The following is a 27,283-nucleotide window of genomic DNA, read 5'->3' on the forward strand; positions in this document are numbered from 1 at the left end:
GGTTATGTAGAAGAACATGGTTTGTTGAAGCCCTTTAAGACCTATTCTGTACAGGACATGAAACATCTACACAGATGTATAGGGGTTTCCAATTACAAAATAAAATTATTTCTTTCAGTTAATATTGCTTTATAACCATTTGAACTGTGCAATTCTGTTTGAGTTTTTGTTTGTTTGTTTCTGAGCAGTGTTACTAAACTTTATTCTTCTCTCTAACAGAAATGTTCCCGTTTCAGATGATTAATCCCCATGACCGAGTTACTCATTATCTCAGGCATACTCAGGGATATGCTAAAAATCTGGCTTGTTAATTCAGGAATTGAGAAACACTGGCAAAAGTGAAAACATTGTCATTTCTCTTAATCGTACTTTGTAGCTTTTGTTTTTAGAATTTGTTTTATACTTTGAAATTATCATTATCTTTAACTAGTTGGTAAGCCTGCCCAGAGAGCAGTCTATATGTTGTAAATACAAAAAATAAAAAATAGAACTACAGAAAAAATACACATTATCCAAAAAAATAAAAACTAAGTCCCCCCTAACAGTAAAACCCCCCACCCACCAAACCCCCCACAATAAAAAACATAACACTAAAAAAACCTAAACTACCCATTGCCCTGAAAAGGGCATTCAGCTCTTTTTCACTGCCCTTAAGTTAAAAAAAACTAACTAACACTAAAGCCCCAAATAGGTACTCATGGTTTCAGAAGTCCGGCGGAGAAGGTCTCCTTCCAGGCGGGTCCATCATCTTCATCCACAGCAAAGGTGGTCCTTGGCGGCAGTCCTCCTAGGCAGCAGTGGTCCTCGATGACATGGAGGCGCCTCTTCATCCAATCGTCCATGGTATACTGAAGAAAGAATGCAAGGCACCGCAATCAATTTAGGGTACCTTGCATTCCTATTGGCTGAATTTTTCAAAACAGCCAATAGGATTAGAGCTACTAAAATCCTATTGGCTGTTCAAATCAGCCAATAAGATTTCAATAGTTCTCATTCTATTGGCTGTTGAATTTTCAAAATAGCCAATAGAATGAGAGCTACTGAAATCCTATTGGCTGTTCAAATCAGCCAATAAGCTTTCAGTAGCTCTCATCCTTTTGGCTGATTTTGAAAATTTCAGCCAATAGGAATTCAAGGTATCCCAATAAATATGGGGTACCTTGAATTTTTTCTTCTATGTGTGGGGGACGATCGCATGAAGAGGAACCTCCACGCCTTTGCCGAGGACTGCTGCCGAGGATCGCCACTTCTTGGAACCCCCACTCCATGCCGCCTTCTCTGTGGATGAAGATGATGGACCCACCTGGTAGAAGACCTTCTCCGCCGGACTTCTGATACCGTGAGTACCTATTTGGGGCTTTAGTGTTAGGTTTTTTTTAATTTTTTTATTTAGTTTTTTTTGGGGCACTTGGAAAAAGAGCTGAATGCCCTTTTAGGGGCAGTGAAAAAGAGCTAAATGTCCTTTTAAGGGCAATGCCCATACAAATGCCCTTTTCAGGGCAATGGGTAGATTAGGTTTATTAGTGTTATTTTTATTTTTATTTTGGGGGGTTTGGTGGGTGGGGGTTTTTACTGTTAGGGGGGACCTTTTAAGGGCTATTAGTAGTTTAGCATTAGATTAGAGGGTGTTTTTATTTGGGGGGGAGCTTTTTATTTTCATAGGGATTAGGTTTAATTTTTTTTATTTTGGATAATGTGTTTTTTTATTTTTGTAATGTTAGCCTTTTTTATTTTTTGTAATTAGATTAATGTAATTTTTTTATATTGTAATGTAGTTTATTTTTATTGTAATTAAAGGGTTAATTTAGAGGGTGTTATGTTATGTTAGGGGGCTTAGTCATTAAAATAGTTTTTTGCATTGTGGGGGTTGGCAGTGTAGGAGTTTATAGGTAAATTAGGTTTCATGCATTGTGGGGGGTTGGCGGTTTAGGGGTTAATAGATGTATTAGGTAGTTTGCGATGTTGGGGTTTGCGGATTTTAGGGGTTAATAATTTTATTCGGTAGTTGTGTTTTTTTTTCATAATACTTCGTGCGGGCGGTTAGTTTATTTTTGTTACAAACTGCTGTTTGTAACTGGCCCTTTAAATGGAAAATTGCCCTGCTTCCCTGGATTTTGGAGAAGCCTATTTGCCAGCCTCCTTCCACATGACTATGGCCCCTGGAAGATTGTGCCCCTGAGGACATATTGACTTTTGTTGGGTGTGTGTGGCCCTTTAAGAACCGTCTGGGGACATATTGTGACTTTGGTGAACAATGCCCCTTTAAGACTATGTTCCCAGACCTGTGAAACGACTTGTCCCTGGCTTTCTCCCACTTGGTTCAGTTTCATTGTGTGCCATTAAGAGTTAAATTTTGTTCAGCTTCAAGAAACCTATTCTAAATACAAGTCTGCTGGGATTAGCTCTAATTAGGTTTAGTGATCAACTTTCCCATTGTCTAATCAGACTAGTATTGATAAGGTGGACTGCATTGTTTTATTGTGTGTAATGTTATCTGCTGAAGTAAATGTTGTGGCCTGTCAAAGGGAGTGTCTCTCTATCTAATATCAAATGTGTGATGGGGGATTTTATGCCTCCCCCTGAGAGTGTCCTGTTTGCATGTAACCTCAATAAAAAGGAGGCTGTGTGCTCCAGCACATGAGACCTATTTTTGACCCTCTAACTTGCAGCTTTGACTCCTGTTTGTAGGGGACAGCTTATAATCACTACAGGGATTGCTATGTTTTTCATACTCCCTTAGCTACAGGGATTGCTACAGAAGGAAGAGGTTCGCCTACTGGAGCCTGGTCGTAGGTCCAGGGCGCAGAGCAGACGGCGAGATACCAGCCCATCAGTGGTGGTTCATATAGTCTGCATTACTGATGGTGGCTACGCAGTAGTTATAGTGTCCACGGTGCTGCTGCTCCTTTGGTGAGCGCTAGGAGCATCCTTTTCTACGGTCCAACTTCCAGCCAGCCTGGAGGCAACCGTAACATTTGGCGGCAGCGGTGGGATTGGCATCCTAGCGCAAGGAGCAGCACCACAACAGCACTGGTATCGTAGGAAAGTTATTGAGGGCAACGCTAGCCACTGCGCAGCATCCCTACCTACAGCAGCATGGAGCTGACAAGATACTGGTCAGAACCCTGTGAAGAGCACCTCAACCTGATCCGTCGATATGAGGGCGCGGATTTCGTTCCAGAGGTAAAGAGGCGGCTAGTACGATATGGTCCAGACCCTGCGCAGGAGGTAGTCAGTCGCCTCATCCGGGAATTGGCTACTGAGAACGAAGCAGCACGAGCCTTTGAGCGCCAACTGTGGAGTTTGGGGGTATGGACACCTGCTCTCCAGCGAGAAAATGAGTTACAGGGGGCAGAGACAGTTGGTCCTGTCCCCCAGCAGCAGAGTGAATTGCAGGGAATTGGGAGCCCAGACTCCATTCCCCAGCGGCAGGCTGAGTTACAGGGGGCAGAGACAGTTGGTCCTGTCCCCCAGCAGCAGAGGAATATGCAGGGAATTGTGAGCCCAGACTCCATTCCCAGCGGCTGGAAGTATGTAAGGGAGAGGAGAGCAGCGACCTCCCTCCCCAGCGGCAGTATACTGTGCAGAGGGAAGAGACAACCGGTCTCCTTCCCCAACCCCAACCAGAGATACCAGAGGCAGCAGGCCTCATAGACTGGTCCTGGGAGGACCCCCAGCAGGCAGGTGGAGATGGGACCGCAGTCTCTCTACCGGCCCTACAGGGATGCTGGGCAGGCGGCCCAGATCCCCAGCGACAGACCCAGCTACAGGGAGGGGAGAGCATCGACCTCCCTCCCCAGCCGGAGTGTGCCTTCCAGGGAGAGGAGACAACCGGTCTCTCTCCCCAGCCGCAGCATGTTCCACAGGAAGCGGAGAGCATCGACCTCCCTTCCCAACGGCCGCCGGAGTATCAGGAGGAGGAGGTAAGCCAATCTCCCCCTCCCCAGCTAACTCCTAACTTGGGCCCAGGGTTAACAGTGGAGATGTTAACCCCCACTGACCCCCACGTTCCCTTTGCCACCGGGCAGGACTATGCCCCAATTCCCCCAGCAGAAGAGCTGGCATCAGGACAGAGCGCTGCTGGCCTCTGCCCTACAGACCTTGTCCTTGTTACAGGACTGGCCTGCAAACCCCTCACCCCAGCAGAAGCGCTGGCACCAGGGCAGAGTGCCGCTGGCCTCTGCCCCCCAAGTACCATCAGCTATTTGCCCAGCTGCGCCAGGAAGGCAGAGGATGCTACCCTTTCATCCTATAACCTGGAACCTACAGGCCAGTACTACTTATTGTGGGGGGGCTACTGTGCTGCTAACGATTATTTGTGGGTGGGTTGCGAGACTAACTTAGGCACTGACCGGCAGAAGGTCAGGTGCCTGGTTAGTCTCCCTCCAAAAGGGGAGATATGTTACAAACTGCTGTTTGTAACTGGCCCTTTAAATGGAAAATTGCCCTGCTTCCCTGGATTTTGGAGAAGCCTATTTGCCAGCCTCCTTCCACATGACTATGGCCCCTGGAAGATTGTGCCCCTGAGGACATATTGACTTTTGTTGGGTGTGTGTGGCCCTTTAAGAACCGTCTGGGGACATATTGTGACTTTGGTGAACAATGCCCCTTTAAGACTATGTCCCCAGACCTGTGAAATGACTTGTCCCTGGCTTTCTCCCACTTGGTTCAGTTTCATTGTGTGCCATTAAGAGTTAAATTTTGTTCAGCTTCAAGAAACCTATTCTAAATACAAGTCTGCTGAGATTAGCTCTAATTAGGTTTAGTGATCAACTTTCCCATTGTCTAATCAGACTAGTATTGATAAGGTGGACTGCATTGTTTTATTGTGTGTAATGTTATCTGCTGAAGTAAATGTTGTGGCCTGTCAAAGGGAGTGTCTCTCTATCTAATATCAAATGTGTGATGGGGGATTTTATGCCTCCCCCTGAGAGTGTCCTGTTTGCATGTAACCTCAATAAAAAGGAGGCTGTGTGCTCCAGCACATGAGACCTATTTTTGACCCTCTAACTTGCAGCTTTGACTCCTGTTTGTAGGGGACAGCTTATAATCACTACAGGGATTGCTATGTTTTTCATACTCCCTTAGCTACAGGGATTGCTACAGAAGGAAGAGGTTCGCCTACTGGAGCCTGGTCGTAGGTCCAGGGCGCAGAGCAGACGGCGAGATACCAGCCCATCAGTGGTGGTTCATATAGTCTGCATTACTGATGGTGGCTACGCAGTAGTTATAGTGTCCACGGTGCTGCTGCTCCTTTGGTGAGCGCTAGGAGCATCCTTTTCTACGGTCCAACTTCCAGCCAGCCTGGAGGCAACCGTAACAATTTTTTCCTTAGTACTTCGTACGGGCGGTTAGTTTTTTGTTTTTTTAATACTTATTGTGTGCGGTTAGGTGTTTTTTTCACACTTATTGCGGGCAGTTTTTTTTTTTGTCATGTTCTGTTTGCCTTTGCTGTATCCCGGTGGATTCAGAAAACGGCAGGGTGGTGAAAGTATAGATATGATATTTTTTATTCATAAAACAAGTGAAATCTTAAAGGGACAGTCTACACCAGAATTTTTATTGTTTTAAAAGATAGATAATCCCTTTATTACCCATTCCCCAGTTTTGCATAACCAACACAGTTATAATAATATACTTTTAACCTCTGTGATTATCTTGTATCTAAGCCTCTGCAAACTGCCCCTTTATTTCAGTTCTTTTGACAGACTTGCAGTTTAGCCAATCAGTGCCTGCTCCCAGATAACTTCACGTGCACGAGCACAGTGTTATCTATATGAAATATGTGAACTAACACCCTCTAGTGGTGAAAAACTGTTAAAATGCATTCTGAAAAGAAGTGGCCTTCAAGGTCTAAGAAATTAGCATATGAACCTCCTAGGTTAAGCTTTCAACTAAGAATACCAAGCGAACAAAGCAAAATTGGTGATAAAAGTAAATTGGAAAATTGTTTAAAATTACATGCTCTATCTGAATCATGAAAGTTTATTTTGGCCTAGACTGTCCCTTTAAGTTTTTTTTTTGAAAGAAAAAATAAAGAAACAAACAAGCATTAGAGAATTCAACAAATAAGAGCAGAGGTCACAAAAAGGTGGGTATGCTCAAAAACGAATTGCTTTTATGTACTATCTGTAAATACTGGAGTAATGGTACATTAAAATGTAACTTTTATTTGAATTTTAAAATTAAAAAGAACAGCAAAAATGGAAAGAGCTGTTTGCTGCTCACACACACACTTAAAAACTCACCACCAGTGCAAGTATATTGAAAAATTAATAAATTGTGTTGAAACTAGTGTGCTATTGTTAATGTATTGCTAGAGAGAGCAAATATGCTAATGATTTGTTAGACACCAACAAGTACTGTGTCTGTGATCAGTTGCTCAGCGTTAGCTATTAGCTTTGCTTTAAACATTGAAATCAACACAGTAACAACACTTGCAGTGCTATTAATCCTAGCTGTACTAGGAGAGTACCGGTTAGTTCACCTTCCTCTAAAAGTCTAAAAGAAACATTTTCCAAAATATTATCTTTTTAAACTAGTTCAACATTGTAACAAATAGTTAGATTAACAACAACTGGAGGGCAATTAAAATACACAGAATCCCCTGATGCGGTCGCGTTTCACATACGCTTCCACACTGGTGGTGAGTTTTTAAGTGTGTGTGTGAGCAGCTCTTTCCATTGTTGCTGTTCTTTTTAATTTTAAAATTCAATTAAAAGTTACATTTTAAAGTACCATTACTCCAGTATTTACAGATAGTACATAAAAGCAATTCGTTTTTTTGAGCATACCCACCTTTCTTTCATGTAATTAGCAAGAGTCCATGAGCTAGTGACGTATGGGATACCAGGAGGGGCAAAGTTTCCCAAACCTCAAAATGCCTATAAATACACCCCTCACCACACCCACAAATCAGTTTTACAAACATTGCCTCCTATGGAGGTGGTGAAGTAAGTTTGTGCTAGATTCTACGTTGATATGCGCTCCGCAGCAGGTTGGAGCCCGGTTTTCCTCTCAGCGTGCAGTGAATGTCAGAGGGATGTGAGGAGAGTATTGCCTATTTGATTTCAATGATCTCCTTCTACGGGGTCTATTTCATAGGTTCTCTGTTATCGGTCGTAGAGATTCATCTCTTACCTCCCTTTTCAGATCGACGATATACTCTTAAATATACCATTACCTCTGCTGATTCTCGTTTCAGTACTGGTTTGGCTTTCTACTACATGTAGATGAGTGTCCTGGGGTAAGTAAGTCTTATTTTCTGTGACACTCTAAGCTATGGTTGGGCACTTTTATATAAAGTTCTAATTATATGTATTCAAACATTTATTTGCCTTGACTCAGGATGTTCAACGTTCCTTATTTCAGACAGTCAGTTTCATATTTGGGATAAGGCATATGAATCAATCAATTTTTTTCTTACCTTAAATTTGACTTTTTTCCCTGTGGGCTGTTAGGCTCGCGGGGGCTGAAAATGCTTCATTTTATTGCGTCATTCTTGGCGCAGACTTTTTTGGCGCAAATTTTTTTTCTGTTTCCGGCATCATACGTGTCGCCGGAAGTTGCGTCATTTTTTGACGTTTTTTTGCGCCAAAAGTGTCGGCGTTCCGGATGTGGCGTCATTTTTGGCACCAAAAGCATTTAGGCGCCAAATAATGTGGGCGTCTTTTTTGGCGCTAAAAAATATGGGCGTCACTATTGTCGCCACATTATTTAAGTCTCATTATTTATTGCTTCTGGTTGCTAGAAGCTTGTTCACTGGCATTTTTTCCCATTCCTGAAACTGTCATTTAAGGAATTTGATCAATTTTGCTTTATATGTTGTTTTTTCTATTACATATTGCAAGATGTCCCAGATTGACGCTGAGTCAGAAGATACTTCTGGAAAAACGCTGCCTGGTGCTGGATCTACCAGAGTTAAGTGTATCTGCTGCAAACTTGTGGTATCTGTTCCTCCAGCTGTTGTTTGTAATGAATGTCATGACAAACTTGTTAATGCAGATAATATTTCCTTTAGTAATGTTACATTACCTGTTGCTGTTCCGTCAACATCTAATACTCAGAGTGTTCCTGTTAATATAAGAGATTTTGTTTCTAAATCCATTAAGAAGGCTATGTCTGTTATTCCTCCTTCTAGTAAACGTAAAAGGTCTTTTAAAACTTCTCATTTTTCAGATGAATTTTTAAATGAACATCATCATTCTGAATCTGATAATGGTTCCTCTGGTTCAGAGGATTCTGTCTCAGAGGTTGATGCTGATAAATCTTCATATTTATTTAAAATGGAATTTATTCGTTCCTTACTTAAAGAAGTCTTAATTGCATTAGAAATAGAGGATTCTGGTCCTCTTGATACTAAATCTAAACGTTTAAATAAGGTTTTTAAATCTCCTGTAGTTATTCCAGAAGTTTTTCCTGTCCCTGATGCTATTTCTGAAGTAATCTCCAGGGAATGGAATAATTTGGGTAATTCATTTACTCCTTCTAAACGTTTTAAGCAATTATATCCTGTGCCATCTGACAGATTAGAATTTTGGGACAAAATCCCTAAAGTTGATGGGGCTGTCTCTACTCTTGCTAAACGTACTACTATTCCTACGGCAGATAGTACTTCCTTTAAGGATCCTTTAGATAGGAAGATTGAATCCTTTCTAAGAAAAACTTATTTATGTTCAGGTAATCTTCTTAGACCTGCTATATCTTTAGCGGATGTTGCTGCAGCTTCAACTTTTTGGTTAGAAGCTTTAGCGCAACAAGTAACAGATCATAATTCTCATAGCATTGTTAATCTTCTTCAACATGCTAATAACTTTATTTGTGATGCCATCTTTGATATCATTAGAGTTGATGTCAGGTATATGTCTCTAGCTATTTTAGCTAGAAGAGATTTATGGCTTAAAACTTGGAATGCTGATATGTCTTCTAAGTCAACTTTGCTTTCCCTGTCTTTCCAGGGTAATAAATTATTTGGTTCTCAGTTGGATTCTATTATCTCAACTGTTACTGGAGGGAAAGGAACTTTTTTACCACAGGATAAAAGGTCTAAAGGTAAATTTAGGTCTAATAATCGTTTTCGTTCCTTTCGTCACAATAAGGAACAAAAGCCTGATCCTTCACCCACAGGAGCGGTATCAGTTTGGAAACCATCTCCAGTCTGGAATAAATCCAAGCCTTTCAGAAAATCAAAGCCAGCTCCCAAGTCCACATGAAGGTGCGGCCCTCATTCCAGCCCAGCTGGTAGGGGGCAGTTTACGATTTTTCAAAGAAATTTGGATCAATTCAGTTCACAATCTTTGGATTCAAAATATTGTGTCAGAAGGGTACAGAATTGGCTTCAAGATAAGGCCTCCTGCAAAGAGATTTTTTCTTTCCCGTGTCCCAGTAAATCCAGCGAAGGCTCAAGCATTTCTGAAATGTGTTTCAGATCTAGAGATGGCTGGAGTAATTATGCCAGTTCCAGTTCTGGAACAGGGGCTGGGGTTTTATTCAAATCTCTTCATTGTACCAAAGAAGGAGAATTCCTTCAGACCAGTTCTGGATCTAAAAATATTGAATCGTTATGTAAGGATACCAACATTCAAAATGGTAACTATAAGGACTATCCTGCCTTTTGTTCAGCAAGGGCATTATATGTCCACAATAGATTTACAGGATGCATATCTGCATATTCCGATTCATCCAGATCACTATCAGTTTCTGAGATTCTCTTTCCTAGACAAGCTTTACCAGTTTGTGGCTCTGCCATTTGGCCTAGCAACAGCTCCAAGAATTTTTACAAAGTTCTCGGTGCCCTTCTGTCTGTAATCAGAGAACAGGGTATTGTGGTATTTCCTTATTTGGACGATATCTTGGTACTTGCTCAGTCTTCACATTTAGCAGAATCTCATATGAATCGACTTGTGTTGTTTCTTCAAGATCATGGTTGGAGGATCAATTTACCGAAAAGTTCATTGATTCCTCAGACAAGGGTAACCTTTTTGGGTTTCCAGATAGATTCAGCGTCCATGACTCTCTCTTTGACAGACAAGAGACGTCTAAAATTGATCTCAGCTTGTCGAAACCTTCAATCACAATCATTCCCTTTGGTAGCCTCATGCATGGAAATTCTAGGTCTTATGACTGTTACATCGGACACGATCCCCTTTGCTCGTTTTCACATGCGACCTCTTCAGCTCTGTATGCTGAACCAGTGGTGCAGGGATTACACAAAGATATCTCAATTAATATCTTTAAAACGACACTCTCTGACGTGGTGGACAGATCACCATTGTTTAGTTCAGGGGGCTTCTTTTGTTCTTCCGACCTGGACTGTAATTTCAACAGATGCAAGTCTGACAGGTTGGGGAGCTGTTTGGGGGTCTCTGACAGCACAAGGGGTTTGGGAATCTCAGGAGGTGAGATTACCAATCAATATTTTGGAACTCCGTGCAATTTTCAGAGCTCTTCAGTCTTGGCCTCTTCTAAAGAGAGAATCGTTCATTTGTTTTCAGACAGACAATGTCACAACTGTGGCATACATCAATCATCAAGGAGGGACTCACAGTCCTCTGGCATTGAAAGAAGTATCTCGAATTCTGGTATGGGCGGAATCCAGCTCCTGTCTAGTTTCTGCAGTTCATATCCCAGGTATAGACAATTGGGAAGCGGATTATCTCAGTCGCCAAACGTTACATCCGGGCGAATGGTCTCTTCACCCAGAGGTATTTCTTCAGATTGTTCAAATGTGGGGACTTCCAGAAATAGATCTGATGGCCTCTCATCTAAACAAGAAACTTCCCAGGTATCTGTCCAGATCCAGGGATCCTCAAGCGGAAGCAGTGGATGCATTGTCACTTTCTTGGAAGTATCATCCTGCCTATATCTTTCCGCCTCTAGTTCTTCTTCCAAGAGTAATCTCCAAGATTCTGAAGGAATGCTCGTTTGTTCTGCTGGTAGCTCCAGCATGGCCTCACAGGTTTTGGTATGCGGATCTTGTCCGGATGGCCTCTTGCCAACAGTGGACTCTTCCGTTAAGACCAGACCTTCTGTCTCAAGGTCCTTTTTTCCATCAGGATCTCAAATCCTTAAATTTAAAGGTATGGAGATTGAACGTTTGATTCTTAGTCAAAGAGGTTTCTCTGACTCTGTGATTAATACTATGTTACAGGCTCGTAAATCCGTATCTAGGGAGATATATTATAGAGTCTGGAAGACTTATATTTCTTGGTGTCTTTCTCATCATTTTTCCTGACATTCTTTTAGAATTCTGAGAATTTTAAAGTTTCTTCAGGATGGTTTGGATAAAGGTTTGTCTGCAAGTTCCTTGAAAGGACAAATCTCTGCTCTTTCTGTTCATTTTCACAGAAAGATTGCTAATCTTCCTGATATTCATTGTTTTGTACAAGCTTTGGTTCGTATAAAACCTGTCATTAAGTCAATTTCTCTTCCTTGGAGTTTGAATTTGGTTCTGGGGTCTCTTCAAGCTCCTCCGTTTGAACCTATGCATTCATTGGACATTAAATTACTTTCTTGGAAAGTTTTGTTCCTTTTGGCCATCTCTTCTGCCAGAAGAGTTTCTGAATTATCTGCTCTTTCTTGTGAGTCTCCTTTTCTGATTTTTCATCAGGATAAGGCGGTGTTGCGAACTTCTTTTAAATTTTTACCTAAGGTTGTGAATTCTAACAACATTAGTAGAGAAATTGTGGTTCCTTCATTATGTCCTAATCCTAAGAATTCTAAGGAGAAATCATTGCATTCTTTGGATGTAGTTAGAGCTTTGAAATATTATGTTGAAGCTACTAAGAATTTCCGAAAGACTTCTAGTCTATTTGTTATCTTTTCCGGTTCTAGGAAAGGTCAGAAGGCCTCTGCCATTTCTTTGGCATCTTGGTTGAAATCTTTAATTCATCATGCTTATGTCGAGTCGGGTAAAACTCCGCCTCAAAGGATTACAGCTCATTCTACTAGGTCAGTTTCTACTTCCTGGGCGTTTAGGAATGAAGCTTCGGTTGATCAGATTTGCAAAGCAGCAACTTGGTAGAATTTAGTAAAAGTATGCAAAGAAGACCATTTTGATGTGTTTTCTTCTTCTGAAGCAGTTTTTGGTAGAAAAGTACTTCAGGCAGCTGTTTCAGTTTGATTCTTCTGCTTATAATTTCAGTTTTTTTCATTATAAGATTTAAACTTTAGTTTGGGTGTGGATTATTTTCAGCGGAATTGGCTGTCTTTATTTTATCCCTCCCTCTCTAGTGACTCTTGTGTGGAAGATCCACATCTTGGGTAGTCATTATCCCATACGTCACTAGCTCATGGACTCTTGCTAATTACATGAAAGAAAACATAATTTATGTAAGAACTTACCTGATAAATTCATTTCTTTCATATTAGCAAGAGTCCATGAGGCCCACCCTTTTTTGTGGTGGTTATGATTTTTTGTATAAAGCACAATTATTCCAATTCCTTATTTTTTATGCTTTCACACTTTTTTCTTATCACCCCACTTCTTGGCTATGCGTTAAACTGATTTGTGGGTGTGGTGAGGGGTGTATTTATAGGCATTTTGAGGTTTGGGAAACTTTGCCCCTCCTGGTAGGAATGTATATCCCATACGTCACTAGCTCATGGACTCTTGCTAATATGAATGAAATGAATTTATCAGGTAAGTTCTTACATAAATTATGTTTTTTGTGACCTCTGCTCTTATTTGTTGAATTGAAACTGTTGCTTTAAGTACTAATACTTATGATAGCCTACAGACGTATTTAACAAGGGGAATAAGGAGAAATTTACTTCATATATCAGTTTTTCTTTTCTCTTTAAAAAGCATTAGCGAATGTTCACTCCAAGATGGTAAATAGAGACTGACTACAATGTACCCAAAATATTCGGAATTCCTTTAACATTATCCATTATCTTTTGGGATGGAGACAACAAACTGCCTGTTCCTACTGTTATAATTGTAACTCCAATGTGTTTCTGTTAACAAAGAGTTACAATAAGCCCTGACTGATAATTTCTTTCATATTGGCAAGAGTCCATGAGCTAGTGACGTATGGGATATACAATCCTACAAGGAGGGGCAAAGTTTCCCAAACCTCAAAATGCCTATAAATACACCCCTCACCACCAGGGGCATATTAAGGCATAGGCCAACGAGGCCGGTGCCTAGGGTGGCAGATTTTGAGGGGCGGCAGAATTTTGAGTCCCTAGGGCCACTCTACTGAACTCAGGGCCGGGTGGCTAAATCAACCAATTACAAATGACTTAAATGGCTGGCCCAGTTATTGCTATCCTATGGGATTGTATGTTTAAGCGCATGACATGGTGACAGTGGAGGCGTAGCTCACTTGCGCAGCCTGGCCTGGACTGAGAGGGAATGCGGTATTCTTCCTGGCTCCACCGTGTGATTGAGACTCACACAGACTACACAGTGCAGTGTGCACTACACCGTGACCACTGTGAAAATCAGCTACGCCATGTTGGTGGGAGAGAAGAGTGATGATGCCCACCCAGCAAAAGGGGAGATGGCGAGACCACACACGCACACCGCAGATGAGTTGAGAGACAGTGAGGTAGGTTAGGTAAGAAGTAGAAATTAGGGTGAATGGTGACGCGGCGTGGGTAGTCTCTCTGAGGGCAGCCTTGCACAGCATAAAAAATATGCATCATGTTCCACGTTCAAGAATTGAAATATTAATTAATAAAGGCCAATCTGCTCAATCCCAGCCTGCAGGCAAGCTCTAACTGAAACAGCATATGCCTTTCTCCCTTCAATACATCTTCATTATGCATTAAAATACTTAAACGGATTAGTCACTAAATATGAGGAATAGAAGAAAATAGAGGGGCGCCTTATGTGTAGGATCAACAGATATAAAAATCAGTAATAACAGTAGTAGAGCCAAATGGGTACTCACACACTTCACAAGCACACCAATGTGCTGGTAGTAGCAGGCTGCAGATTCAAATAGGTGTGGCAGCTCACCTCTCAGGTAGTACTGTGATGCTGGAGATGGAAAAGGAGACACAGAAAAAAAGCACTACATGTGCAGACTGTTAAAAATATAACAAACAATATTTTCAGTGGTACAGATGGTTACTCACATACTCCATGAGCACACTTATGTGCTGGTAGAAACAAGCTGCAAATTTTAGGCAGGTGTAGCAGCTCACCCCAGATCAGATTTCTTAATGCTGTAATCGAATGGCTCCAATAGGTAACACAAAGTCCCAAAAAGGTAGAGAGACTCTTATGTATCAGCAGGGCAGTAGGTAGGTAAAGATATCCACTCAAAGGCGTATTTCCAGTAAAATACAAATATTTATTAAAAACAAAAGTTAAAAAACACAACAGAACAATTGCTGTGTTAGGTGGATAAAAAAGGGGTTGACAGTGACCCCAATAATGCAACGCGCTTCTCGGTTTTGCACCGTTTCATCAGACATAAAATTGTTCTTATTCCTACCTCTCCTGCCTCTGCTTTATATAGCCAGCTAACAAACATTATCCTCCTTTCAGAGGGGTGTGTTTAACAATTAATCACTGACACCTGTCTAAGGTGGCTAGTCTCCTAATTACAAAATTTAAGGAAATCCAATGTACTTATATATGCAAGAAAACTGTCTATTTGTTGTTTATAATATACGTGTATATGTACAAAAGACTAGCTTTCTATCTGATATACGTATGTGTATAAGTGTAAGGGGGATTTTCTTTCTATTCCATCTATTCTATAGATCTCCCAACAGTGATAGTCTATTCCTATACTATATATGTTATATGGCTCATCCATCAGTAATATTTCCCTATATTAATTCCCTATATTAATTGGCCGGGGTGCATATGAATTTTAACCTCTGTGGGGGGTTTTTCCCCCTATATCTAGAAATATTCATAGCCGTAAACTTTTTACAAAATAATCTGTCCTCTTAATAATATGTCCTAACGTTGTACTTTATAGGTATTAATGGGGGTTTCTATACTACGGTGATTTTACCAATGCTGCACTCCACAAGCAGCATATATGAAATTTACAGCGAAACATTAACCCAATATTGACTTGGCTCAACTAAATGGTATGCACTGTATTATAAATAGTGCCCTAGTGTTCCGATTTCTTTAGATAAATTTGTAATTTTTATAATTACATAGTAATAGTATGCACCCCGGCCAATTAATATAGGGAATCAGAAGAATGCACAAGCACCAAGGTAATCCCCACCTGTGGGTATGCAACAAACTATTTGCAGGTGTGCTAGCTATTAGACCTGCACCATGGTCCAAAGTATACAGGGAGTGCAGAATTATTAGGCAAGTTGTATTTTTGAGGATTAATTTTATTATTGAACAACAACCATGTTCTCAATGAACCCAAAAAACTCATTAATATCAAAGCTGAATATTTTTGGAAGTAGTTTTTAGTTTGTTTTTAGTTTTAGCTATTTTAGGGGGATATCTGTGTGTGCAGGTGACTATTACTGTGCATAATTATTAGGCAACTTAACAAAAAACAAATATATACCCATTTCAATTATTTATTTTTACCAGTGAAACCAATATAACATCTCAACATTCACAAATATACATTTCTGACATTCAAAAACAAAACAAAAACAAATCAGTGACCAATATAGCCACCTTTCTTTGCAAGAACACTCAAAAGCCTGCCATTCATGGATTCTGTCAGTGTTTTGATCTGTTCACCATCAACATTGCGTGCAGCAGCAACCACAGCCTCCCAGACACTGTTCAGAGAGGTGTACTGTTTTCCCTCCTTGTAAATCTCACATTTGGTGATGGACCACAGGTTCTCAATTGGGTTCAGATCAGGTGAACAAGGAGGCCATGTCATTAGATTTTCTTCTTTTATACCCTTTCTTGCCAGCCACGCTGTGGAGTACTTGGACGCGTGTGATGGAGCATTGTCCTGCATGAAAATCATGTTTTTCTTGAAGGATGCAGACTTCTTCCTGTACCACTGCTTGAAGAAGGTGTCTTCCAGAAACTGGCAGTAGGACTGGGAGTTGAGCTTGACTCCATCCTCAACCCGAAAAGGCCCCACAAGCTCATCTTTGATGATACCAGCCGAAACCAGTACTCCACCTCCACCTTGCTGGCGTCTGAGTCGGACTGGAGCTCTCTGCCCTTTACCAATCCAGCCACTCTCATTTCATCAGTCCATAAAACCTTAGAAAAATCAGTCTTGAGATATTTCTTGGCCCAGTCTTGACATTTCAGCTTGTGTGTCTTGTTCAGTGGTGGTCGTCTTTCAGCCTTTCTTACCTTGGCCATGTCTCTGAGTATTGCACACCTTGTGCTTTTGGGCACTCCAGTGATGTTGCAGCTCTGAAATATGGCCAAACTGGTGGCAAGTGGCATCTTGGCAGCTGCACGCTTGACTTTTCTCAGTTCATGGGCAGTTATTTTGCGCCTTGGTTTTTCCACACGCTTCTTGCGACCCTGTTGACTATTTTGAATGAAACGCTTGATTGTTCGATGATCACGCTTCAGAAGCTTTGCAATTTTAAGAGTGCTGCATCCCTCTGCAAGATATCTCACTATTTTTTACTTTTCTGAGCCTGTCAAGTCCTTCTTTTGACCCATTTTGCCAAAGGAAAGGAAGTTGCCTAATAATTATGCACACCTGATATAGGGTGTTGATGTCATTAGACCACACCCCTTCTCATTACAGAGATGCACATCACCTAATATGCTTAATTGGTAGTAGGCTTTCGAGCCTATACAGCTTGGAGTAAGACAACATGCATAAAGAGGATAATGTGGTCAAAATACTCATTTGCCTAATAATTCTGCACTCCCTGTACAGTTCAAAGGAGTGATATAGCCGCACCACCAACTGTATTTAAAACATTATTGCTTTATTGTGTCAATTAAAACAGACTGTCTGTTTTAATTGGCACAATAAAGCAATAATGTTTTAAATACAGTTGGTGGTGCGGCTATATCACTCCTTTGAACAATTAATATAGGGAATTAATATAGGGAAATATTACTGATGGATGAGCCATATAACATATATAGTATAGAAATAGACTATCACTGTTGGGAGATCTATAGAATAGATGGAATAGAAAGAAAATCCCCCTTACACTTATACACATACGTATATCAGATAGAAAGCTAGTCTTTTGTACATATACACGTATATTATAAACAACAAATAGACAGTTTTCTTGCATATATAAGTACATTGGATTTCCTTAAATTTTGTAATTAGGAGACTAGCCACCTTAGACAGGTGTCAGTGATTAATTGTTAAACACACCCCTCTGAAAGGAGGATAATGTTTGTTAGCTGGCTATATAAAGCAGAGGCAGGAGAGGTAGGAATAAGAACAATTTTATGCCTGATGAAACGGTGCAAAACCGAGAAACGCGTTGCATTATTGGGGTCACTGTCAACCCCCTTTTTATCCACCTAACACAGCAATTGTTCTGTTGTGTTTTTTAACTTTTGTTTTTAATAAATATTTGTATTTTACTGGAAATACGCCTTTGAGTGGATATCTTTACCTACCTACTGCCCTGCTGATACATAAGAGTCTCTCTACCTTTTTGGGACTTTGTGTTACCTATTGGAGCCATTTGATTACAGCATTAAGAAATCTGATCTGGGGTGAGCTGCTACACCTGCCTAAAATTTGCAGCTTGTTTCTACCAGCACATAAGTGTGCTCATGGAGTATGTGAGTAACCATCTGTACCACTGAAAATATTGTTTGTTATATTTTTAACAGTCTGCACATGTAGTGCTTTTTTTCTGTGTCTCCTTTTCCATCTCCAGCATCACAGTACTACCTGAGAGGTGAGCTGCCACACCTATTTGAATCTGCAGCCTGCTACTACTAGCACATTGGTGTGCTTGTGAAGTGTGTGAGTACCCATTTGGCTCTACTACTGTTATTACTGATTTTTATATCTGTTGATCCTACACATGAGGCGCCCCTCTATTTTCTTCTATTCCTCATAGTTATACCCGGACCAGTCGGCGAGGAGGAGGCAGCCACCACAGGGCTTTTCCACTTGGTTTTGAAAAGGACTCATTTTTGCCTTGATTTTGTAATTATATTTGGACTTCCCTCATTTGAGAGGATTTTATTTCATTTTTCTTTTATTTTGTTTTATTTTTTTATCTGTATTGTATACACAATTACCAATTTGTATTTTTTAAAGAGTATATAGATTAATATCACTATCTATATTATCACTAGCGCCCCCTTACTTTGCTGTAAGGCTATATATACACATTAGCCACTAAATACTTGTACATTTACTTTTTGTCTATCTGTCATACATGCAAAGAATTAGTATTTATTGCTGAATCTATACAACTATGTGACTTAAAACACAACTGAAAATATGTTGTATGCATTTAATACATTCAGAAACAATACAAGTATATACTTTATTATGATTGTATCATGTGACTTTATCCCCTAGGATACAATTCCTAAACCTATCATATCTACTGTTGTATTTTTTAAGTACTTTTAAAGGCCAGTTTGTATATTCATTACATATTTATCCAAGCAGATATTTTGCTTAAATAACTTTCAATCACCAAAGAAGATGTTAAAGGTAAAACAACTACCTACTGACAAACTATCATACAGTAAAGGATATTTTTTATGATATAAACACTTTAATCATCTGACTTGCAAAATAATGTTGAGTGCCTAGGGCAGCACAAAACCTAAATACGCCCCTGCTCACCACACCCACGATTCAGTTTTACAAACTTTGCCTCCTATGGAGGTGGTGAAGTAAGTTTGTGCTTGATATTTATGATTTCTTCTATGATAAGTGATTCTAAGCAATCTGAAGCCCAATTCCTCTCAGAGTACAGTGTTTGTAAGAGCGATGTGAAGGGAGTATCGCCTATTTGATTTTATGGTTTCCCTTGCGGGAAATCTTTTCAAAGGTTCTCTGTTATCAGTCCTAGGGATTAATCTCCTACCTCCCTTTTCAGATCGACGATATACTCTTATATACCATTACCTCTGCTGATAGTTTTTCAGTACTAGTTTTGCTATCTGCTATATGTGGATGGGTGTCTTTCAGTAAGTATGTTTTTATTATTTAAGACATTCTCAGCTATGGGTTAGCGCTTTATGTATTGATATAAAGTTGTAAATACAGGGAGTGCAGAATTATTAGGCAAATGAGTATTTTGACCACATCATCCTCTTTATGCATGTTGTCTTACTCCAAGCTGTATAGGCTCGAAAGCCTACTACCAATTAAGCATATTAGGTGATGTGCATCTCTGTAATGAGAAGGGGTGTGGTCTAATGACATCAACACCCTATATCAGGTGTGTATAATTATTAGGCAACATCCTTTCCTTTGGCAAAATGGGTCAAAAGAAGGACTTGACAGGCTCAGAAAAGTACAAAATAGTGAGATATCTTGCAGAGGGATGCAGCACTCTTAAAATTGCAAAGCTTCTGAAGCGTGATCATCGAACAATCAAGCGTTTCATTTAAAATAGTCAACAGGGTCGCAAGAAGCATGTGGAAAAACCAAGGCGCAAAATAACTGCCCATGAACTGAGAAAAGTCAAGCGTGCAGCTGCCAAGATGCCACTTGCAACCAGTTTGGCCATATTTCAGAGCTGCAACGTCACTGGAGTGCCCAAAAGCACAAGGTGTGCAATACTCAGAGACATGGCCAAGGTAAGAAAGGCTGAAAGACGACCACCACTGAACAAGACACACAAGCTGAAACGTCAAGACTGGGCCAAGAAATATCTAAGGTTTTATGGACTGATGAAATGAGAGTGAGTCTTGATGGGCCAGATGGATGGGCCCGTGGCTGGATTGGTAAAGGGCAGAGAGCTCCAGTCCGACTCAGACGCCAGCAAGGTGGAGGTGGAGTACTGGTTTGGGTTGGTATCATCAAAGATGAGCTTGTGGGGCCTTTCGGGTTGAGGATGGAGTCAAGCTCAACTCCCAGTCCTACTGCCAGTTTCTGGAAGACACCTTCTTCAAGCAGTGGTACAGGAAGAAGTCTGCATCCTTCAAGAAAAACATGATTTTCATGCAGGACAATGCTCCATCACACGCGTCCAAGTACTCCACAGCGTGGCTGGCAAGAAAGGGTATAAAAGAAGAAAATCTAATGACATGGCCTCCTTGTTCACCTGATCTGAACCCCATTGAGAACCTGTGGTCCATCATCAAATGTGAGATTTACAAGGAGGGAAAACAGTACACCTCTCTGAACAGTGTCTGGGAGGCTGTGGTTGCTGCTGCACTCAATGTTGATGGTGACAGATCAAAACACTGACAGAATCCATGGATGGCAGGCTTTTGAGTGTCCTTGCAGAGAAAGGTGGCTATATTGGTCACTGATTTGTTTTTGTTTTGTTTTTGAATGTCAGAAATGTATATTTGTGAATGTTGAGATGTTATATTGGTTTCACTGGTAAAAATAAATAATTGAAATGGGTATATATATTTGTTTTTTGTTAAGTTGCCTAATAATTATGCACAGTAATAGTCACCTGCACACACAGATATCCCCCTAAAATAGCTATAACTAAAAACAAACTAAAAACTACTTCCAAAACTATTCAGCTTTGATATTAATGAGTTTTTTTGGGTTCATTGAGAACATGGTTGTTGTTCAATAATAAAATTAATCCTCAAAAATACAACTTGCCTAATAATTCTGCACTCCCTGTATATGTATTACATATATTTGCCATGAGTCAGGTCTATGTATATTTCTTTTTGCAGACTGTCAGTTTCAGTTTGGGAAACATGTTTTAGGAAGTTATTTTTCTTATCTGTGGTATAGTCCTTTTTTTCAAATTGATTGTTTTTCTTAAAATTTTGAGGGCAAATTAGGCTTGCAAGGTTGCAAAATTCTGTTATTTATTTTTATATACGTCTTTCTTGGCACAATAATTTTTTGACGCGAAGGTATGTCTTTGATGATGCAAGTTTGTAATTTCTGGCGTCTTAGTTGACGCCAGGTTCTTTGAATGAGGTTGCGTCTGTTATGATGCGATTTGCTTCATTTCCAGATGTTGTTGGCTCCCAAACAAATTTCAACTTCCTTTTGCGTTGTGTGTCATACTTGGCGCCAAAAAATTTAGTTTATTTTTCACCCCACTTCCTATATGCCTCTTTCCTTCTATATGCTCAGAGGGCTATGCTGTTTGCATTTTTTCTCATTCCTGAAACTGCCATATAAGGAAATTGTATATTTTGCTTTAATTTTGTTTTTTCTTTTACATTTTGCAAGATGTCTCAATCTGATCCTGTCTCAGAAGCAACTGTTGGAACCCTGCTGCCTGATCACAGTTCTATCAAAGCTAAGTGTATCTGTTGTAAGTTAGCTGAGATTAGCTGTAGTATGTTACAGTTGTCATGATAAGCTTTTGCACGCAGAAAACGTTTCCATCAGTACTACAACCGTTTCTGTTGTTCCTTCAACATCTAATCTACATTATATCCCTGTTGATATGAAAAATTATATTGCTGATGCGATACAGAAGGCTTTGTCTGCTAATCCGCTTTCTATTAAACGTAAAAGGTCTTTTAAAACTTCTCATAAAGTTGATGACATTTCTAATGACCGACAACATACTGAAATATCTTCCTCTGATGAGGATCTCTCTGATTCAGAAGATCCTACCTCAGACATTGACACTGACAAATCTACTTATATTTTCAAGATTGAGTATATTCATTTCTTGTTAAAATAAGTGCTGGTTACTTTGCATATTAAGGAGAATAGTCCTCTTGATATCAAAACTAGTAAACATTTAAATTGTGTTTATAAACCTGTGGTTACTCCTGAGGTTTTTCCAGTTCCTGATGCTATTTCTGATGTGATTGCTAAGGAATGGATTAAGCCTGGTACTTCTTTCATTCCTTCTTCTAGGTTTAAAAGGTTGCACCCTTTGCCAGAGGCTAGATTAGAGTTTTGGGAGAAAGTTCCCAAAGTTGATGGGGCTATTTCTACTCTTGCCAAATGTACTACTATTCCTATGGAAGACAGTACTTCTTTTAAAGATCATTTAGATAGAAAACTTGAATCCTATCTAAGGAAAGCTTATTTATATTCTGGCTATATTCTCAGGCCTGCTATTTCTATGGCTGATGTTGCGGCTGCATCAACCTTTTGGTTGGATAGCTTAGTGCAACAGGAAACAGATCCTGATTTGTCTAGCATTGTTCGTTTGCTTCAACATGCTAATCATTTTATCTGTGATGCTATTTTGATATCATCAAAATTGATGTTAAATCTATGTCTTTAGCTATTTTAGCTAGAAGAGCTTTATGGCTCAAATCTTGGAATGCTGACATGGTATCTAAGTCTAGATTACTATCTCTTTCTTTCCAAGGTAACAATTTAAATGGTTTTCAGTTGGATTTAATTATTTCAACTATCACTGGGGGGAAGGGAGTTTTTTTGCCTCAGGATAAAAGATCTAAGGGTAAATCTAAAGCTTCTAATCGTTTTCGTTCTTTTCAACAGAATAAGGAACAGAAAACCAATCCATCCCCTAAAGACTCTGGTTCCAATTGGAAACCTTCTTGAAGTTGGAATAAATCCAAGCTTTTTAAGAAACCAAAGCCAACCCTCAAGTCTGCATGAAGGTGCGGCCCCCGATCCAGTTCAGCTGATGGGGGGGGCAGATTGAAATTATTCCAAGACATTTGGGCAGATTCTGATCAAAATCAGTGGATTTGGAGTATTGTCTCTCAAGGGTATTGAATAGGATTCAGAGTAAGACCTCCTGTGAGAAGATTCTTTTTCTCTCACATTCCAGCAAATCTGGTGAAGGCTCAGGCTTTTCTGAAGTGTGTTTCAGATCTAGAGCTTTCAGGGGTAATAATTCCAGTTCCGTTTCAGGAACAGGGTGTGGGGTTTTATTCAAATCTGATAACAAGTACCAAAATATCACAAAAAAGGAATAAATGAAATAAATGTGATAAGATAAAATAAACCCAGAAACGTGTAATTTATATATGTGGTGCCACTAATATATGTTGAACCATAAAATTAATTAATTAAAGTTCATATAAGGATATGTATACTCTTCCTGGCACTCTTCAGTCTTCTGTGTGGTCTCTCTTGATCCTCATAAAAAAGAAGAAATATGCCACATAGCGTAATTCTGTAACTTTGTTGCAATAAAAAACTTGTGTCTGTGCGAATGGATACATGTGAGTAACCATTCGCACAGACACAAGTTTTTTATTGTAACAAAGTTACAGAATTACGCTATGTGGCATATTTATTCAAATCTATTCATTGTCCTAAAGAAAGAAAATTAATTCAGGCCAGTTCTGGATCTGAAGTTTTTGAATCGTCCCAACTTTCAAGATGGTGACTATAAGGACTGTTTTGCCTTTTGTTTAACAAGGTCATTATATGTCCATGATAGACTTACAGGATGCATATCTTCACATTCCGATTCATCCAGACCACTATCGGTTTCTGAGGTTCTCTTTTCTAGACAAGCATTACCAATTTGTCGCTCTTCAATTTGGCCTAGCAACAGCTCCAAGGATCTTTTCGAAGGTTCTCGGTGCCCTTCTATCTGTAGAACAGGGTATTGCAGTGTTTCCTTATTTGGACGATATCTTGGTACTAGCTCAGTCTTTACATTTATCCGAATCTCACACAAATCAACTAGTGTTGTTTCTTCAAAGACATGGTTGGAAGATCAATTTACCAAAGAGTTTCTTGTTTCCTCAGACAAGGGTCACCTTTTGAGGTTTCCAGATAGATTCAGTGTCCATGACTCTGTCTTTAACAGACAAGAGACACATAAAATTGGTTTCAGCTTGTCAAAGCCTTCAGTCTCAATCATTCCCTTCAGTGGCTATGTGCATGGAAGTTTTAGGTTTCATGACTGCAGCATCGGACGCGATCCCCTTTGCTCATTTTCATATGAGACCTCTACAACTTTGTATGCTGAATCAATGGTGCAGGGATTATACTCGGATATCACAATTGATATACTTAAATCCCAATATTCAACTCTCTCTGAATTGGTGGTTAGACCATCATTTTATAGTTCAAGGGGCTTCTTTTGTTCATCCTACCTGGTCTGTGATCACAACAGACGCAAGTCTTTCAGGTTGGGGAGCTGTCTGGGGATCCCTGACAGCACAAGGGGTTTGGAAACCTCAAGAGGCGAGGTTACCAATCAATATTTTAGAACTCTGTGCTATTTTCAGGGCTCTTCAGGTTTGGCCTCTGTTAAAGAGAGAACCATTCATTTGTTTTCAGACAGACAATAATACAACTGTGGCATATGCCAGTCATCTGGGTGGGACTCGCAGTCCCCTAGCTATGAAAGAAGTATCTCGGATACTTTCTTGGGTGGAATCCAGCTCTTGTCTAATTTCTGTGGTGCATATCCCAGGTGTAGACAATTGGGAAGTGGATTATCTCAGCTGTCATACCTTACATCTGGGAGAGTGGTCTCTCCATCCAGATGTATTTTGTCAGATTGTACAGATGTAGGGTCTTCCAGAAATAGATCTGATGACTTCTCATCTAAACAAGAAGGTTCCCAGGTTCCTATTCAGATCTAGGGATCCTCAGGCGGAGATGGTGGATGCTTTAGCAGTTCCTTGGTTTTACCAACCTGCTTATATCTTTCCGCCTCTAGTTCTTCTTCCAAGAGTGATCTCCAAGATCATTATGGAACAATCGTATGTGTTTCTGATAGCACCGGCGTGGCCTCACAGGTTTTGGTATGCAGATCTTGTCCAGATGTCCAGTTGTCAGCCTTGGCCACTTCCTTTAAGACCAGACCTTCTGCCTCAAGGGCCGTTTCTTTCATGTAATTGGCAAGAGTCCATGAGCTAGTGACGTATGGGATATACAATCCTACCAGTAGGGGCAAAGTTTCCCAAACCTCAAAATGCCTATAAATACACCCCTCGCCACACCCACAATTCAGTTTTACAAACTTTGCCTCCTATGGAGGTGGTGAATTAAGTTTGTGCTAAGATTTCTACGTTGATATATGCTTCTCAGCATTGTTGAAGCCCTATTCCTCTCAGAGTACAGCGAATGTCAGAGGGACGTGAAGGGAGCATCACTTATTGAATTCGATGATTTCCCTAATGGGGGTCTATTTCATAGGTTCTTTTATATCGGTCGTAGAGATTCATCTCCTACCTCCTTTTTCAGATCGACGATATACTCTCAATTTACCATTACCTCTACTGATTACTGTTTCAGTAATGGTTTGGCTATCTGTGGATGGGTGTCTTTTGGTAAGTATGTTTTTATTACTTAAGACACCTCAGCTATGGTTTGGCACTTTATGCATTTATCAAAAGTTCTAAATATATGTATTGTACTTATGTTTGCCATGAGTCAGGTTCATGTATTTCCTTCTGCAGACTGTCAGTTTCATATTTGGGGAAAATAAACATTTTTAAGAAAAAAATGTTTTTCTTACCTGGGGTTTAGTCTTTTTTTCAATTGACTATTTTCTTGCAAATTGCGGGCGGTATAAGGCCCGCGGGTGCGCCAAATGCTAGACTTTATTGCGTCATTCTTGGTGCAAGAATTTTTTTGGCGTGAAAAATACGTCTATGACGCTACTTCGTCATTTCCGGCGTCATAGTTGACGCCGAAGCCTTACACACAGTTGCGTCATTAGTGACGCGAGTGTGTAATTTCCGGTTATTATTGGCGCCAAAAAAGTTTTCAGTTACGTTGTGCGTCATACTTGGCGCCAAACTTTTTCATTATTTTAATACCCCATTGATGTTTGCCTCTTGCCTTTTTCTCTATCAGAGGGCTATGCTATTTGCATTTTTTCCCATTCCTGAAGGAAATTGATAATTTTGCTTTATATGTTGTTTTTTCTTTTACATTTTGCAAGATGTCTCAATATGGAACTGACTGCAGCATCGGACGCAATCCCCTTTGCTCGTTTTCACATGAGACCTCTACAGCTTTGTATGCTGAACCAATGGTGCAGGGATTATACAAAGATATCACAATTAATATCCTTAAATCCCAATGTTTGACACTCTCTGACATGGTGGGTAGATCACCATCGTTTAGTTCAAGGGGCTTCTTTTGTTCGGCTAACCTGGACTGTGGTCACAACAGATGCACAAGAATAACAGAACATCTATGTAACATACGCAATGCCCAAAAGGACCTAAAAGAAGGCAAAAAATTAACTAGTGTAGCTAGACATTTTCTGTCACATCATGCAGGCAAAACTACATCCTTTAAATGCTGGGGCATTGAAAGGGTTAAACCTGGCATCAGAGGTGGCAACACCGAAAATGCTTTGTTACAAAAAGAAACAGGTTGGATATTCAAATTAAACTCAGTTATGCCACATGGGATGAATGAAGCAAACAATTATTGGGTATTCCTGTGATACTGGTAGAAGAATCAGAAATAGGTAGTCTCTGATTAAAATTCATCTTTTTGTGTTACCTAGCAACCTTTAATGTTGCATGTATCCAGGAGCTATTATAACAGACAAGTATATTTGATGATACTGTAAGTCAGAACCATACAAAGGTATTTATCAATAATTGTCTTCAAATGAATAACACTGGATAACACATTTTTAAAGTGCCGCCCGTAGTGCTATTTTTTAATAAGTTCATATCACCATCTCCCTTATAATGTTCCAATTGGAATCCAACTCCTAATGACTCCGATTAACATCACTACCCTCAAAAATATGATTCATACCATTTACTACACATAATGAGCTTCTTTTATATTGCATATGTATTTTCATACTAATGCAATAAAAAGAGCCACACTTGAATAGGAGAATATGTATAGTAAGTTTAGAAAATGAACCATAGGTATAACCAAGTAAATACCCTGTACTCCGAACCAGGTATATTGGGCTTCAATGTGATAATAAATAAAAAACTTATGTTTTATTATAAATCTGTATATGCTCAGGTAATTCGGATACTAACTAAGGGGTACAATGTTTGGGAAATAGGATAATAGTAATCTCTACTTTGACAGCTCACGCAGTACAGAATGAAGGTGAACTTCAAAGTATTATACAGCGTGCTGAACAGAAAGGATACTGTATTAAACCAACATAGTGAGAATAATGTTCTTAATGACCATACGTTAAGGTTGAATAAATATCTATAGAAGGATTACACATAATAGCTAACATAGGGGTTGCCACACAGGCTCCATAACATGGACCGGATCTAGCCATGCAGCACCTAAGCCGGTAGATAACGACTATGTATGTGTACATAATAATCATACATATGGACATAATATACCAACATAACGAT

The sequence above is a fragment of the Bombina bombina genome, chromosome 1, assembly GCF_027579735.1.
Source record: "Bombina bombina isolate aBomBom1 chromosome 1, aBomBom1.pri, whole genome shotgun sequence".
NCBI lineage: Eukaryota > Metazoa > Chordata > Amphibia > Anura > Bombinatoridae > Bombina > Bombina bombina.